This window comes from Elephas maximus, chromosome X (assembly GCF_024166365.1).
Source record: "Elephas maximus indicus isolate mEleMax1 chromosome X, mEleMax1 primary haplotype, whole genome shotgun sequence".
In the NCBI taxonomy this organism is placed as follows: Eukaryota; Metazoa; Chordata; class Mammalia; order Proboscidea; family Elephantidae; genus Elephas; species Elephas maximus.
The window spans coordinates 41,575,129-41,593,434 of NC_064846.1; positions in this window are offsets into that span (position 1 = coordinate 41,575,129).

Here is an 18,306-nt window from a genome sequence, read left to right on the forward strand (position 1 = left end):
TAACACTCCATCTTGGCGGAGACCCCAAGAAACAGATTGCATCTCCGCAGAGTCGACATAACTAGCGCCCCACTGCCGACCTGGGAACATTCCAACTTGAGCTTTCTTACGCCTCACCTAAAAGCGTGTTCGTTATGAGTTTCAATTTTGTTCTTCTTTTGGAAGTACCTGTTGAAACCAAACCCGTTGCCGTCCAGTCAATTCCGACTCATAGAGATCCTACAGGACAGAGTAGAACTGCCCCATAGGGTTTCCAAGGAGCACCTGGTGGATTTGAAGTGCAGACCTTTTGCTTAGCAGCTGTAGCACTTAACCACTATGCCACCAGGGTTTCTCTACGCCACCAGGGGAGTACACACCTAAAATTCAGGGGGTGCTGCCTGAAATCAGATCTTAACTAGATCCTCTGAAATATAAAGATACCTTCTTGATAATCTATTTCCCTTGGGAAGCACAACATCAACTTGACGTGTATAGTCCCAGATCTTTTGTGCTCCACTGTGCCTGTGTGACTACGGAGAACCTACGGAAATGCATTCCCAAGCCTGTTCCCTCCACCACAAATTGCATACCTGACCTTCAGAGGATCATCAGTCCCTCTGACTTACTTGTAAATGGGAAACAGATGTCTCCCATATGGACTGACAGATACCAGCCACACTGTGTAACAAGGGTACTCACTGCAGTTTGTGGACACGTGATAATTCATCCCATATGGACTGACAGATACCAACCACACTGTGTAACAAGGGTACTCACTGCAGGTTGTGGACACGTGATAATTCATCCAACTACTTACCTTTGGGTTACCTTTATAATACAAAATGCATCTGGACGCATACACACACACATTATCATAACTATTAAGTTATAGTCTTCCTCAAAGCAAGTTACTAAAGAAATGCTGATGGAGGCAGACAGAGAAGTTGGTTGGATGCAAAAAAGAAGAAAAAAATTGAAGAAAGGTAGTGTTATGGACTGTATTGAATCCCCCCAAAATGTGTGTCAACTTGGGTAGACCATGAATCCCAGTATTGTGTGGTTGTCTACTATTTTATGATTTGATGTGATTATCCTATGTGTTGTAAACCCTAACCTCTATGGTGTTAATGAGACAAGATTAGGTTATGTTAGAAGATTAGGGTGAGATGCAACACTCTTACTCAGGTCACAGCTCTGATGCAATGCAAGGGCAGTTTCCCTGGAGTGTGGCCCTCATCACATTTTATCTTACAAGAGATAAAAGGAGAAAGCAGCAAGCAAAGAGACAGTAATCTCATACTACCAAGAAAGAAGCCCCGGGAGTGGAGTGAGTCCTTTGGACCAGGGGGACCTGCGCTGAGAAGCTTCTAGACCAGGGGAAGACTGATGGCAAGGACCTTCCCCTAGAGTCCGCAGAGACAGAAAGCCTTCCCCCAGAGCTGGCACCCTGAATTCGAACTTCCAGACTCCTAGACTATCAGAGAATAAATTTCTCTTTTTTAAAGCCATCTGCTTGTGGTATTTCTGTTATCCCAGCACTAGATAACTAACACACGTAGACAGGAAATAAAGAAGGAAGGAAGGATATCTAACACCTGTGTCAAAGGAAACGCCCAGGATAAATAACCCACGTGCCACCCCATCCCCACACAGGTGAACACTAAGCAGTGGATAGAAAGGAAGTGATAACTACCTGCAAGGAAGTTTTCTCTGCACAGATGTGCAAAGGCCAGGACGCATCTTTTGTGAAAGCAGCAAAATGCAGAAGGGTGTATTGCTCAGGATACCCTTTAGGTTCAGTTAAAAGAAGAAATTTGCTTTCATATACCTTAAAAACTGAAAGGATACATAAGGAATAATTCAATCTGGTTCTCGCTATAAGGTGTATTAGAACAAGGAGTGGAAGGGAGAGGAACAGGCTTGGAATTGGGCCTAGAATAATGGAAATGGATGATTTCTTTGAATGGGAGGTGGATCTATACACAGAGGATCTCACTCTTTAGTTTCCATGGCACTTAAAAACAAACATACACGGGCAAAAAAACCATGTATGTGATTGTGTGTAGATGTGAGGGCATGCAGCCAGACCTTAATGTAGACCTTTTGAGTGAAGACTGAAAAACAAATGTCCCTGGCAGTTGTCATTTGTGTATGTGACACCATGGATTCTCCTTCTGATTCATAGACCTCCAACCTAGGGCATCAAATGGCCATATCTACTTGGGATTCCTGAAGGTGAGCCAGGTTATAGGACTCACTGTCTTCTGACCTGCCATGGCCACTGGTAACAACTCCAGCTGCTGCCACAATGGCCTACTCTCTGGGGCTAGGCTCCTGAATCCTTGGCCTGGATAAGTTGACCCATGAGTCCAGAATAGCCAAAAGGCAATGATAAGAGAGGAAATCAAGGTACTCATGTGTGCACACACAGCTCCCCTAGATGTACCAAGCAGTTTGTGTTCAGTTAGTAAGCTTAAGATTGGCAGCTGGAACTCACCCCGAAGTGGTGCAAAGGCCTGGCCATCTAATTCTGTAAAGATGAAAGCCAAGACACACAACAAGAAAAGCATCTGAAGGGTATTGCTTGAAGTATCTGAAATTTTATTAGACAAGTTAACTTATATCAACCTGGCCAAATGAATTCTGAGTCGTTCCCTCCCCCTCCTCCACTCAGACCCTAATAATCACTAATCTTGTCTCTACAGGTGGTCCGTGACTTATGCAAGGGTTCCATTCAGAGAACTCCATTATAAGTTGGTTCTACTATAAGTCGAGTACCCATTTTTGTTTGAATTTTCATTACTATTGCCTTTTATTATCAGCATCTATAAGTCCCATCTTTATTTGTCTTTGGTGGCTAGAAACATTACATAAAATTTATATATGTATTTTAATACATACCCAAACCAAAAACCAAACCCACTGCCGCTGAGTCAATTCCAACTCTTTGTGACCCTACAGGACAGAGTAGAACTGCCCCCCTAGAGTTTCCAAGAAGCACCTGGTGGATTCGAACTGCCGACCTCTTGATTAGCAGCCGTAGCACTTAACCACTATGCTACCAGGGTTTCCTTAATACATACATACATACATAAAAATTACACAAATCATAACAATTTGACGATAAGGAAGAGTTGGAAGACACTGGCATTTTTCCTATTGAGGGAATAACTCCTTTGTGGAAGGTTGTGGATCATCTGGATTATCTCTGGGAACGGGGATGGCATTTCCAGTCAAAAAGTTAGTGAGAGAGGTATCTGTATGGTCCTTTTCTTTTTTTCCTGCATATATTTCACAGTAACATCTCACTGCTTCCCAAATCTACCTATTGACTTTAACAAAGCGACCAGCATTTGGGTCCATGTTTTCAAGCAACTGAAGTCCCAAATGTTGTTCAGAAAACTAAATCTATACAGCAGTGTTTTGAACAGTATCATGGATTGAATTGTGTCCCACAAAATATGTGTCAACTTGGCTGGGCCATGATTCCCAGTATTGTGTAATTGTCTACCATTCTATTATCTGATGTGATTTTCCTATGTGTTCTAAATCCTATCTCTGTGATGTTGATGAGATAGGATTAGCAGCAGTTTTGTTAATGAGACAGGACTCAATCTACATGATTGGATTGTGTCATTAGCCAATCTCTTTTTGAGATATAAGAGAGAAGAGAATAGAGAGACAGGGGACCTTATGCCACCAAGAAACAAGAGCCAGAATGGCTCGTCCTTTGGATCCAGGGTCCCAGCTCTGAGAACTCCTAGTCCAGGGGAAGACTGATGAGAAAGACCTTCCTCCAGAGCCAACAGAGAAAGCCTTCCCTTGGAGCTAACTCCCTGAATATGGACTTCTAGCCTACCAGACTGTGAGAGAATAAACTTCTGTTTGTTGAAGCCATCCACTTAATGGTATTTCTCTTACAGCAGCACTAGATAACTAAGACAAACAGTAAACCAAAAATTGAATATCTGTGAGTGAACATCTGAGAATAACACCAGCAAATTACACGCTGTAACACTATATATAGTACATATTACTAAGGAGAACATGTGGCACACACACAAAAAAGGGAGGGTTCATCACAAGGCGAATACATTGGAAGTTGAGGACTATCTGTATTTGCTCATTCTAGATATTACAAATAAATGGGTGTCTTTTTGTCTCTGGCTTCTTAACCCTAGCATGTTCCTAAGGTTTATCCATGTTCTAGTATCCGTCAATAACTTCATGCCTTGTACTTACTAACAATCCCATATTGCAGATATATCACATTTTGTGATATTTGTTGCTATAAACATTTGTACAAGTTTTTATTTTCCATTATATTTCACTTGTCATCCTGAAATATAAATTTGAATTCCAATTTTAAATGTGGCAGTGTGCTGTGTAAATCGGGCTATGAGCACAACAGACCATGCACGCGCTGAAGTCGACTGCAAAAATAGAATTAACAAGCAGTACGGTAACATATAAAACAGGTAAAATTCCTAGGCCTGAACCCTGCTGTCCACTCTCCCTAGATGATTGTATAAGCCCACAAATTACTGTGGTGAAATAATAATAAAATTTAACCAATTTATGAGTTTTCATAATTCTACCAAGATAATTTTATTTCATGCAATATGCTTTTACTTGAAACCAATGTTTCCAATAAAAAATTCCTCCCTTAAAAAAAAAAAAGATTCCAATTAAGAAAAACCTGTGGGGCAGTTCTACTCTCAATAGGGTCACCATGAGTCAGGTTCTCCTTGATGGTGACATGTTTTTTCTGGATTATCCTGTGGATGGGTCTCTGGTATGAACAACACACTGGCTCATCCTGGTGAGGGTCACTGACTTCTGAACTCTGCTGCGGGCTCTCCGGGCTCCCAATCTTCCTGGGGCCTCCCGGGGCTGGCTGGACAGGCTCCAGGTCTCATCCCTGATCTGGACAGAGTCTCCTCATGGGTTCCGCATCCAGAGCCACCAAACATAGCCTTTTACTAGGGTTCGCAGCAGTCAAGGGAGACTACTGTGGCCCTGGGCTCAAAATAGTTGACCCGCCTCCTGCTCTTGGGGTCTGGGGTATGTGGTAAACTGCCCACAGTTCAATGCTGAGGTGCCTTCCCAGCTAGTCCTACCCAAACATGGTGACCACAAAGGGCTAATTCTTGGCTTCCTGTGCCTAACGTACCTGGTACTATGGCTTCGACGTCACCCTGGCCCACCTCCCCAGCTTCTTGGGTAGGTTCCCTCCTCAAATAACACTTGTCCAATGATTCAGGACGCTGTATATTTGGGACCTTGCGTAAAGCTACGCCTAACACCCTGACTTCTAATTCCAAGCCTCCATAGCAAGCAACAATGGTGGCGCCATGTGCTTTGGAAACAATTTCCGCTGGATGGCAGTATTGCGCCAGAAGTACTGGTGTGCTCTTCTGCAGGCCCTCCCCCTCCGCCCTTTGGTATGGAAAAAAAGGCCAATGATTTTCTGGCCTCACTAGAGTATGTTGCCTCACCATCTTGTCCACTTTAGGGGCTCCAGCTCCCACATCTCCTACTGAATCTTGCAAGTCCTTGCCTCTGAAAAGGAGGAATGACACCACACCAGACACAATGTGGGTGGACGACCTAAAGCTATGCAACCTTAGTGCTGCAGCTTGGTCAAGACCTCAAGAAATAGACTACGCGCCTGCACAGAGTCCACCCACCCTGCACCTGACTACCCACAAGGGAACGTTCGAACTTGAGCTTTCTAAAAAAGCCAGTTGGATATGAATTTCAATTTCGTTCCTGTTTGGGAAAGTACACATGTGTAATTCAGGGATGCTTCCTGAAATCAGACCTTAGAGAAACAGATCCTCTGAAACATAAAGAAATCTTTCTGATAATCTCTTTCCTTTGGAAGCCACAATCATCAACTTAACGTGCATAGTCCCAGGTCTTTTCTGCTCCACTGTGCCTGTGTGTCTGTGGAGAACCTATGGGGATGTATTCCCGAGCCTGATTCTTCCACCACACTTGGACTACCAGACATTCAGACAATCATCAGTTCCTCTGACTCATTTGTAAAGAAATCTCTCCCTTATGGCCTGATAGACATCAAGTACATCCTGTAACAAGGGTGCTCATTGTAGGATGTGGACTTGTGATGATGCATCCGACTGCTTACCTCTGGGTTGACATTTACAATACAAAATGCATCTGTACACATACTCACATTATCATTGACTATGAAGTTATACTCTGCATCAAAGCAAGTTACTAAAGAGAAATACAGGGAAAGAGAGAGGTGGGTTGGATGCAAAGAAGTATAAAAGAAGGTAAAAAAAGGAAGAAAGGTAGGTAGGAAAGAAAAGAAGAAGGAAGGCCATCTAACACCTGTGCCAATAAAAGCCCAGGATAAATAACATATGCACCTACTCCCCCCAACACAGAGGAACACTAAGCAGCTGTTAGGAAGGAAGTGATACCTACCCAGCAGGAGGTTTTTTCTGTACAGATGGGCAAAATCCGGGACATATATTTTGTGAAAGCAGCAAAATGCAGAAGAGTGTATTCCTCTTGATACCCTTTGGGTTCACTTACAAGAAGTAATACAAACACAAATCTCTATTTGCTTTCATGTGCATTAAACATCGGAAGCATACAAAAGAAATAATTCAATCTGGTTCTCATTATAAGGAGTATTAGAGGAACGCAGGCTTGGAAGTGGGCCTAGAACACTGGTAATGGATGATTTCCTTTAACGGGAGGAGGATCTATCCACAGAGCATCTAACTCTTTAGCTTTCCATGCCAGTTAAAGACAAACAGCAACAACAAAAAAAACATGTATGTGATTGTGTGTGTGTTTGTGTGTATGTTAGTGTATTATGCAGCCAAACCTTAATGAAGACCTTTCCAGTAGAGACTGAAAAGCAAATGTCCCTGGCGGATGTCAACTGTTTGGGTGGTATCATTAGACTCTCCTTCTGATTCATGGGCCTCCACCCTGGGGCACCAAATGTGCTATATCTGACAGGGATTCCTGAAGGTGAGCCCAGGTTATAGACCTCGCTGTCTCCGGACCTGCCATGGCCACTGGTAACAACTCCTGCTGCTGCCACAATGGCCTACTGAGTCCTTGGCCTGAATGAGTTGGCCCATGAGTCCAGAAAAGCCAGAAGGCAATGGTAAGTGAGAAAATCAAGGTATTCATCTCTACTCAAGCCAAGAGTCAATTTCTTGTGACAGCTAAAATCCTAACCAAGGAAACCTATCTATCTACATGAATAAAAATATGGGTACCTGTTAGCATGCAATTCTGACATAGGAGTCTCATAGAAATAGATGTAGCCATAGATAAATATAAACATGCACGTATATATATTCTCATACTAGCATTCATGTAAGTGTGTCTACGTGTATCTCCCATGGGTGGGTGCAACCTGTTTGCATCTGTCAACTAGCCTAAAGGTTCATGGTTTGAACCTACGCAGTGGTGGTGCAGAAGAAAAGCCTGGCCATCTCCTTACTTAAAGATTACAGGCAACCAAAACCTGTGGGGCAGTTCTACTCTGTAATACAAGGTGTCACCCTAAGTTGGCACTGACTTAAGGGCAACTTGTTTTTATGGTGTATCTTGTAGAAAAGGCCTGTGATATGAACATGGGTGCATGGAGGGGGGGAAGGGGCAGGACACTGGGGACTTACCAGGCTACCACTGGAGCAGGTATGAAAGCACCAGTGCAATGATCCCAGATAAAGAAGCCAAGGACGCCATACCTACCAGGCTCACAGAGACCTAGAGGGTGGCCTCAGTGGCAGGCATGTTTGCCAAAAAATGGGAACGTGTATTCTGTCCTAACTCTAAATGGTAACTGAAATTACAGATAGTAAAGATGAAGTGAAGCCCCATTGGTGCTTCTGCTAGTCCTGCCCAGACATGGTAGCCACCAAGGCCTGGCTTTTGCTTTGTGTGCCTGACCTGCCTGGCACAGCAGCTATCTGCCTCGTCTTGACCCCCCCTGCCACATATTCCTGGGCAGGCTTCCACCATGGTATGCACTTGCAACATGCCTTGGGAGCTCTGGACCTTGCAGGACTCTTTTTGAAGTCCATTTCCAAGATCCCGACTTTCTTCAAAACCCAGGCCTCCCCAGTAAGTAACCGTGGTGGGTTCTTGGGCTTGGCAAACAATTTCTGCTTGGTGGCAATATTGTACCAGAAATAACACCTTACCCTTTTGCCAGGGCCTCTCCCTCCACCCTTTGCTATACAAAAAACCAGTGTCTGGCCTCCTTAAAGCAAGACATGTCACCATCTTGTCTACTCTTGGGGAGGAAGCTCCCACATCTTCTGCTCAATCTTCAAATTTCTTGCCTGTTTGGGGAAGGGAGGTACGTTAGGTTTCCTTCTGTTCTAGGAAGTGATATCTCTCCCTACTCAGACTCCCTGTGGGTGGACAGGATTAACGCCATCCATATCTGCACCCTTAGTGATCTAGCTTGGTCAAGACCTCAAGAAATAGTGAGTGCCTGCAGAGTTTATCTACCCATCCCCCCACTGTCCACTGGGGAGCAATCCAACGTGAGATTTCTCACACCTCAGTGAAAAGCCAGTTTGACATGAATTTCAATTTTGTTCCTCTTCTGGAAAGTACACATCTTAAAATCAGGTGTACTGCCCAGAATCACATCTTAAGAGAACAATATAAAGATGTTGTCTATGCTATGTGCCACTCAGTCAATATTGTCTCATAGCAACCCAGTGCGTCCGTAGAACTGCCTCATAGGGATTCCGGGGCTATACTCTTTAGTGGAACAGATGGCCAAATCTTTCTCCCAGGTAGTGGCTGGATGGGTTCAAACTGCCCTGAGCCCCCTCATAATACTTCAGCAAGAGCTCGTTAGCATGTCCTTATTAGTCTGGCCGAGGACTATGGCCCAGTGTGCTCCACCCACAAGGGATAAAGGAATCATGGAAGGAACAGGTAGGAGGGCTCAGCTCAGAGGTGAAGGCAAAGGCCTTCAAGACCTTGTTCTCCTCAATGAGTTCCCAACACTCTCTCCCCATGGGAGCCTAAGGCTGCTCCTTCCCCTTGGCAACATGAGTAGACAAATGATCCTCTCTTAGTCAAATGGAATCAAAGAACTCCAGCCTACAAAGGCTTTCCTCTCGCCCTTGCAATGAAGGACACTCATTTCTCATTCCCAGTACCTCACCTTCGGGTGTAGTAAGATTATCTCCATGCCCCTCAACACTGGTACCTCACCTTAAGGTGTAGTAAGATCATCTCCATGCCCCTCAACACTGGTACCTCGCTTTAAGGTGTAGTAAGATCATCTCCATGCCCCTCAACACTGGTACCTCACCTTAAGGTGTAGTAAGATCATCTCCATGCCCCTCAACACTGGTACCTCACTTTAAGGTGTAGTAAGATCATCTCCATGCCCCTCAACACCTTTCAATGTGGAGTCACACAATCGAGGTGTCACTCAAGATACTTCTAAACCATACTGGAAAGCCATTTAATAGTCTAAAAAACATAAAAGAAATACTCTATCAATGTGACTGCTACATGAATGGATCACTGTTGGGAATCTCACTTCCTACGGTTTGTTCAAATACTAGAAATAACTGTACTTCTTTAAGAAAATTAATAGTCATGCGCACCCTGGTTTTGAAAGGGAACAAACAGAAAAAACACCACTCACCCGTAAGTCCACCAGCTAGAGATGAGCGGCGTTCTCTCTCCTGTCTTTCTTTCCAGACCAGGTTCCTCAGCAAAGAGATGCTCAGACACCCAGTCCTAGAATTTGGGAAAGTCAGGGTCTCGGAAAAGGACAAAGGACAGAGTCCTGCAAGGTCCAGAGCTCCCAGGATTCCATTCTGGATTGTCAGAGTGATGGTCAAAGGTAGCCATGTATACTCCATCCAGGCAACACAGATATTATTTGCATGGCTATAAAAGAGAAAAATTTGCTGCTTTTTATTATTTTTTAATGTTATGAAATCAACTATAAGAATAACATCAATTTCTGAATCAATGGCGAAATGAATTTCAACTCTGTTCCTCTTTTAGAAAATAAAATTCAGGGCTGTTTCAATAGATTGAATCTTACAGAAGCAGTTCCTGTGAAATCTGAAAGTAACTGTTCCAAAACTATTCCGAGTGTGACAAGAACAATCACGTCAGAAGACAGTAAGGTCAATGCCCTGACTCACCTTCAGGAATCCAAGTAGACATTACCCATTTGGTGTCCCTAACTGGAGGTCTATGGGTCAGAAGGAGACCCCCATGGTGCCACACAGGCAGACAACCTCTTAGAGGGCCCACTGTTTTACAGTCTCTACTGTAAAGCTCTATGTGAAGGTCTGGCTGCATTGCACACTCAGAACCTCACATATATACATACACACACAAAAACACATACAACCATAGTTTTGTTGTTTGTTTTTAACTGCTATGGAGGTGCCACTGTGCACAGAACCTCACCCCATTCAAAAAAACATCTACTACCATTGTGCTAGGACCGCTTCTAAGCCTGTTTCTCTGCACTGCACCTCTTCTACCAATCCCTCTTATAGTGGGAAAGAGATATAATTTTCCTTGGGGGCTTTCAATAGGGTTAGGAAGAGATCGAAAACCTAAACAAGGATCATGGACTCCAATGCCAACAGTGCACACTTCCATGGGAGCATGGCTACATGGGAGAGATGCCTGTGTGCTCCTCTGGGTAAGGAGGATGCTCTAGTTTCAGCTCAGCAGTAACAATCACTAGACTAGTAATGTCACTAGATGTTGTCTGTATGCATAGAGTGGAAACCTCGGCAGTTGAGCATGTTCTGCTGAAATCAGACTGTGGCTACAGAGTTCCATTAGGAACTTGGTTAACATTTTTGATATCTGAAAGAACGCATGCTGATGGGTCAGATAAACTGGGAAAACACACAGGAAGAAACCAGGTCCTTCTCACTCATTGTCGTGAGAGAAATGGATTCAGTTTGCAATCCAAAGAGGAGATTATCTGGTAGCTATAATTTCTGATTCTCACCTTACCAACTTTCCTGAAAAAAATTTTTTTTTCTTGAGTACATGTTCCTTTAGCATTCAGAGTTTACAAGGAATACCACATTTCCCATTTCTCCCAAACATGGAGGCCACCAATGCCAAGCCTTCACTGCACACACACACACACACACACACGCACATGCGAAGGAAACCCTGGTAGTGCAGTGGTTAAGAGCTAGGGCTGCTAACCATAAATAGGTCAGTGGTTCGAATCCACCAGGCACTCCTTGGAAACTCTGTGGAGCAGTTCTACTCTGTCCTATAGGGTCAATATGAGTTGGAATCAACTCAACTGCAACAGGTTTGGTTGATACATGAAAATACGAACATCAGATATGTGTAAATTTGTATATATACATCAGTATGAACGCATGTATGCATGCATATTTATTTTTATCTATTGCTACACCTATTTGTATAAGACAGTCGATATTGCTTGTTAATATGCGCCTATATTCTTGTTCACACGTGTAGATACACAGGTCTTCTTGGGCAGGACTTTAGCTTTCACTGGTTTCTTAAGAGGAATGTCTTTTTTCTTTATTGTGCTTTAAGTGAAAGTTTTTGATTCAAGTCAGTTTCTCATACAAAAACTTATACATACATTGTTATATGACCCTCGTTACTCTCCCTACAATGTGACAGCACACTCCTCCTCTCCACCCTGTATTCCCTGTGTCCATTCAACCAGCTCCTGTCCCCCTCTGCCTTCTCATCTCACTTCCAGACAGGAGCTGCCCACATAGTCTCATGTGTCTACTTGAGCTAAGAAGCACACTTCTCACCGGTATCATTTTATGTCTCATAGTCCAGTCTAATCTTTGTCTGAAGAGTTGGCTTCGGGAATGGTTTTAGTTTCGGGCTAAAAGAGAGTCCAGGGGCCATGACCTCCCGGATCCATTCAGTCTCAGTCAGACTATGAAGTCTGGTCTTTTTGCTAGAATTTGAGGTCTGCATCACACTTTTCTCGGCTCCATCAGGGATTCTCAAGAAGAATACCTTGATTTCTCTCTTATCATTGGATCATTGGCTTTTCCTGGATTCACTGAGTTACCTCATCTAGGACCAGACAGACAGTAGGGCATTGCGGCATCAGAAGTAATGACCAGTGTCCTCAGCTGGTTGGACAGGCTGCAGGTCTTGTCCCTGTGTTGACCAGAGACATGATCCAGGTTTGCCTCCACAGCCCCCAAGAGTGGCGTTGTGCCCTTTGGCATGGTCTTTAAGTGCAGTTAACTATAGCCAGGGGAGGTCAGCCCACCTCCTGCTTCTAGGTCCGCAGTTATGAGGCAAAATACTCACAGTCCAGGGCTGAGGCACCTTCCTAGTGGCTTCCACTAGTCTCTAACACACATGGCAGCCACCGAGAACTGAGCCTTGGCTTCCTGTGCGAGACCTTCCTACACCATGGCAGTCAATCTTCTCGGTATCCACCTTCGCAGCTTCTTGGGTAGGCCCTCAAATCAGGGCACACTTGCCCAGAGTCATGGACATCTGGATATGGGGGACTCTGTGTTTAGTCATGCCTGGGACCCTGACTTCCTTTAATACCACAATTCAACCAGAAGCCACATGGTGTGTCCGTGCGCTTCGAAAACAATTTCCGCTTGATGGCAGTATTGCACCAGAAATACCTGTGTGCTCATTTCCCAATATCTCCCCCACCACCCTCTGGTACTGGAAAAAAAAAAAAAAAAAAAGACGGAAACCAGTACCCATTCTTCCAAAGGTGTGGCGCTCAGTCGTCTTGTCCACTTTTGGTACTTCAGTTCCCATATCTTGTGCTGCATCTTGCAAGCCCTGGTCTCTGCAGAGGAACATTAGGTTTCCTTCCCTCCTGAGGAGGAGGAATGACTCCACACCAGACACCCTGTGGGTGGATGACCTAGTCATCCATATCTGCAACCACAATGCTCCAGGTAGGCAGAGTCTTCAAGTATAAACTGTGTCCCTGCACAAAGTCCCCCACCCACCTAAGCCACTTCTGCACCTTCTTGTGTAGGCCCCCAGGAGTCAGGGCCCAGAGACAGAGTAGGGCATTGTGACAGCAGGAGTCATTACTAGTGACCAGGGCAATGAAGAAGAAAGTGAGTGTGAGGCCCTGGCTCATCTTCCAAGGGGCCCAGGTAGTTATTGTCCATTTGTTGCCCCAAGTTGGCGGCCATGGGTCACAAGGAGACCCTAGTGGTGCCACACCGACAGGTTTACCGTCTGAAATCCATTTGCTTTACATTTTCTACTTTAAAGCACTACAAAAAGGTTTGGGTGACTTACATACTCAACATCCCACACATACGTGCATATACACACAGAAACACACACTGTATTTTTGTCTTTTAAATTCCAGGTAGGTGCTCCTGTGAACCTACTCATCCAATTCAACGAAAACATCCATTATTATTGTACTAGGTCAGCTTCCAAGCATGTTCCTCTGAATTCCCCTCTTTGTCCCAACCCTCCTTATAGTAGTCAACAGATTTCATTATTCCGTGTGTTTATTTCAGTGTTTAATGTACATAAAAGCAAATACAGGTTCATACATACATCGCACCTTCTCACTTAACCCAGACAGGTTTGTTGTTGTCAGGTACCAATAAGTGAACCTAACTCATAGCGACCATACGCACAACAAAATAAAACACTGCCCAGTCTGGCACCATCCTCGTAATCACTGTTATGCTTGAGCCCACTGTTGCAGCACTGTGTCAATCTATCTCAGTTGAGTGTCTTCCTCGTTTTCACTGACCCTCTACTATACCAAGCATGATGACCTTCTTCAGGTACTGGTCCCTCCTGATAACATGTCCCAAGTATGAGAGACGAAGTCTCGCCATCCTACCTTCTAAGGAACATTCCGGCTGTACTTCTTCCTAGACAGGTTTGTTCATTTTTTTGGCAGTCCATAGTATATTCAATATTCTTCACCAACACCTTAATTCAAAGGCATCAATTCTTTGATTTTCCTTATTCACTCTCTAGCTTTCACATGCACATGAAGCAACTGAAAATACCATGGTTTGGATCAGGGGCACATCAATCCTTAAAGTGAGATCTTTGCTTTTTAGTTGTCCAATGCAATGTGTCCTTTGATTTCTTCACTGATGCTTCCACTAGCGTTGACCATGAATTCACGACATATGAAATCCTTGACAACTTTAATCTTTTCTCCATTTGTCATGATGCTGCTTATTGGTCCAGTTGTGAGGATTTAGTTTTTTTAATGTTGAGGTGTAATACACACTAAAGGCTGTAGTCTTTAATCTTTATCAGTAAATGCTTCAAGTCCTCTTCACTTTCAGAAAGCAAGGTTGTGTCATCTGTATGATGCAGGTTGGTAAGTTTTCCTCCAATCCTAATGCCATGTTCTTCTTTATACAGTCCAGCTTCTCGGATTATTTGCTCAGCAAAGAGACTGAATAAGTATGGTGAAAGGCTACAACCCTGACACACACCTTTCTTAACTTTAAACCACGCAGTATATCCTTGTCCTGTTCTAACAACTGCCTCTTCGTGTATGTACAACTTCCTCATGAGCACAATTACTTGTTTTGGAATTTCCCATTCTTTGCATTGTTATCCATAATTTCTTATGATCCAAATGCCTTTGCATAGTCAATAAAACACAGGTAAACATCTTTCTCATATTCTCTGCTTTCAGCCACGATCCATCTGATACAAACAATGATATCCCTCGTTCTATGTCCTCTTCTGAATCCTGCTTGAAATTCTGGCAGTTCCCTGTTGATGTACCGCTGCAACTGCTTTTGAATGGTCTTTAGGAAAATTTTACTTGTGTGTGATATTAATGATAATGTTCGATGATTTCTATTGGATCAACTTTCTCTGGAATAGGCATAAATATGGATCTCTTACCCAGACGGTAGCATAAGCAATATAGTCTTCTGCTTCCTGTTTTCACAAAATACATGTCCTGGCCTTTGCACAATTATCCAGAGAAAAATCCTGCTGGATACTTTTAACTTCCTTTCTAATGACCACTTAGTGTTCCCACTCAAGGGGATGGGAGGTGGTAAGTTATTTATCCTGGGCTTCTCACCTGATACAAGGTTTACAATGTCCTACTTTCCTAACGACCTTTCTTCCTTCCATTTTCCCTTCTATCCTTCCATCCATTGCCCCTTCCCCCATCTCTCTATATCTCACACTCTTTCCCTTTGTATCTCTTTAATAACATGCTTTGAGACAGTGTATTACCTCATGATACCATGTGTGTGCAGGTACTTTTAATACTAAATGTCACGTCAGATGACATAGCTTGTGCTCTTAGGGACATGGGTCCTGAGTCCTTGCCCTGGATGAGGTAGCTCGTGTGTCCAGAAGAGCCAATGAGATCATGATAAGAGAGAAAAAAAAAAGTACTTATCCTGCTTCAATTCACAAGGCAATTTCCTGTGGAAGCTAAAATCTTGCCTGAGAAGACCAATATATCTATGTACACGTGTGAACAAAAATTTGGGTACCCGTTAATATAGAGTTCTAACTTAGCAATCTTAGAGAAGTAGATGCAGCAATTGATAAAGATACACATGCATGTTGTCTCACAGTAATAAACCCTTACTCTGCTAAAGTAAAGGAGATTTATTATATGTTCTGTAACAGTCCAGACTGTGGAAACCATCTAATTTTACGCTTCCAAAATGGCAAAGCTGCAGAGAACTTTTAAAGGGTAAGAACAAAGGACCTGAACTGTACTATTTTGACTGGACATTACAAACTTAGATTAATATAAGGCAGTTTACTGGAAGTGGGGCTAGGAGGGTAAAGTTACGGGACATCTCTCTCTTAGAAACAGCTTGTTCAAGTGAAATTTTTCTTGTCAGTAGCTGCCTAGAATTCAGCATCAGTCTTCTTCCCGAGACACTGTTTCAGGAAGGGTCTTGATAACTCCTATGAAACAATTTATACACATTAAAAGAAGGGCAAGATGCAGTAGGGCAGCAAACTCTAAAGCAGCCGTTTTACTTTAGACAAGTGCCTCAGTGTACTTGTTCTTACTCACTCTCTCCTTTTGATCAAAGACTTCTATGAACATCTACTGATCGCTTTTTGAAGGAATGCTTTTTCTACATGGACTTGAAACTTTTTATTCTTCTTTTGGTGACTAAGTTCAGTGAAGTTTTACATCGTCATTTTTAAGTAGCCACTGGTCATGATAAGTCTTTACACTGCTTTTTTTCTTTTTTCCTTAGCTTGATGTTCGGCTTTTGTAATTTCATGTTGGTGGGTTAGTAAAGAGCAGGGCCACATTAGAGGAACAACATGGCTATTTCAAAAGGTTAATCTATTTTGTTGTACAGAAAGGCAATTTCTATATATATGAGCAGTATGGCATTCTTATGGGTTTTAATGAGGGCAAGGAAAGTCACAAGTGGAAGACTTCAGCAAGGCATCGTAATGCAGAAATATTAGTAAAAAAAAAATAATATAATAAGGCAAAACCCATAGCCATCCAGTGGATTCTGACTCATAGGAACCCTTCCGTAGAGAGTAGAACTGCCCCATAGGGATTTCAAGGAGTGGCTGGAGGATTCAAACTGGCAACATTTTGGTTAGCAGCTGTAGCTATTAACTGTGCCACCAGACTCCATAATAAGGCAAGGGTCATAAAAATTATATATATTTCCCCAAAAATTCAGTACTGAGGCCCTTTGTCAGCGGCCTGTACTACTCCCACACAGACAGGGGCCGCCAAGGGATGAACCTTGGCTTCCCGGGCTAGACCCGCCTGACACCAAGGCTGTCGGCCTCCTCGGTGGCTGCCTTCGCAGCTTCTTGGGTAGGCTCCCAGATCAGGCGACACTTCTCCCATGACTTACTGGGCTCTGGATATGCAGGTCCCTATGTTTAGTCAGGAAACCCTGGTGGCATAGTGGTTAAGTGCTATGGCTGCTAACCAAGAGGTCGGTAGTTCAAATTCACCAGGTGCTCCTTGGAAACTCTATCGGGCAGTTCTACTCTGTCCTACAGGGTCGCTATGAGTTGGAATCAACTCGATGGCAGTGGGGTTTTTTTTGGCATATTTAGTCATGATTGCAACGCTATCTCTAATCCCACACATCAACTAGAAACAACATGGTAGATCCGTACACTTTAAAAATAGTTTCCGCTTGATGGCAGTATTGCACCAGAAATACCAGCACACCATTCCACAGGACCTCCTCCTCCGCCCTTCGGTATTGGAAAAAAAAAGCCACCTCAATAAAGTAGGGCGCTTTGCTACTTTGTCCACTTTTGGGGCTCCAGCTCTCACATCTTATGCTGAATTGCAAGCCCTTATCTCTGAAGAGGGGCTTTAGGTTTCCTTCCTTCCTGAGGAGGACTAATGGCTACACACAAACAGTCTGTGGGGAGATGACCTAAATACACACACACACAAAAAAAAACCCTTAGTTTTCAAATGGATCCCAACTCAAAGGGACCCTATAGCCATCCATATCTGGAAACTTAGTGCCCCAGCTTGACCAGAATCTCTAGAAATAGACAGTGTCCCTCCACAGATTCCACCCACTCAGCACCTCAGTGACCACTGGGTAACATTCTAACTTGACCTTTATTACAACCTCAACTAAAAGCCAGTTTAATGTGAATTTTAATTACGTTCCTCTTTTGGAAAGTATATACCTGTAACTGAGGGGTGCTGCCTACAATCAGATCTTAGAGAACGAGATCTTGCGAAATATAAAGGGATTTTCCTGATAATCTCTTTCCTTTAGGAAGCACAGACTTCAGCTTGAAAAGTATTGTCCCTGATTTTTTCTGCTCCACTGTGCCTATGAGGCTATGGGAGACAAATGGGAATGTATTTCCAAGCATGGTTTCCTCCACCACAAATGGAATAGCTGACCTTAACAGGGAATCATCAGCTCCTTTGGCTCACTTGTAAGTGTGAAAGAGATCTCTCCCTTATGGCCTGACAGATATTAACTACATTGTGTAGCAAGGGTACTGCTCATTGCAGGGTGTGGGCCTGTGATAATTCATTCATCTGCTTACCTCTGGATTGACCTTTACAATACAAAATGCATCTGTATACACACTCACTATAACTATAAAGTTATAGTCTATATCAAAGCAAGTTACTAAAGAAAGAGAGATAGAGAGAGACAGAAAAGTGGGCTGGATGCAAAGAATAATAAAACCCAAATCAAACTCACTGCTATCGGGTGGATTCCAACTCATAGCAACCCTATACGACAAAGCAGAACTGCTCCATAGGGTTTCCAAAGAGTGCCTGGTGGATTTGAACTGCCAACCTTTTGGTTAATAGCT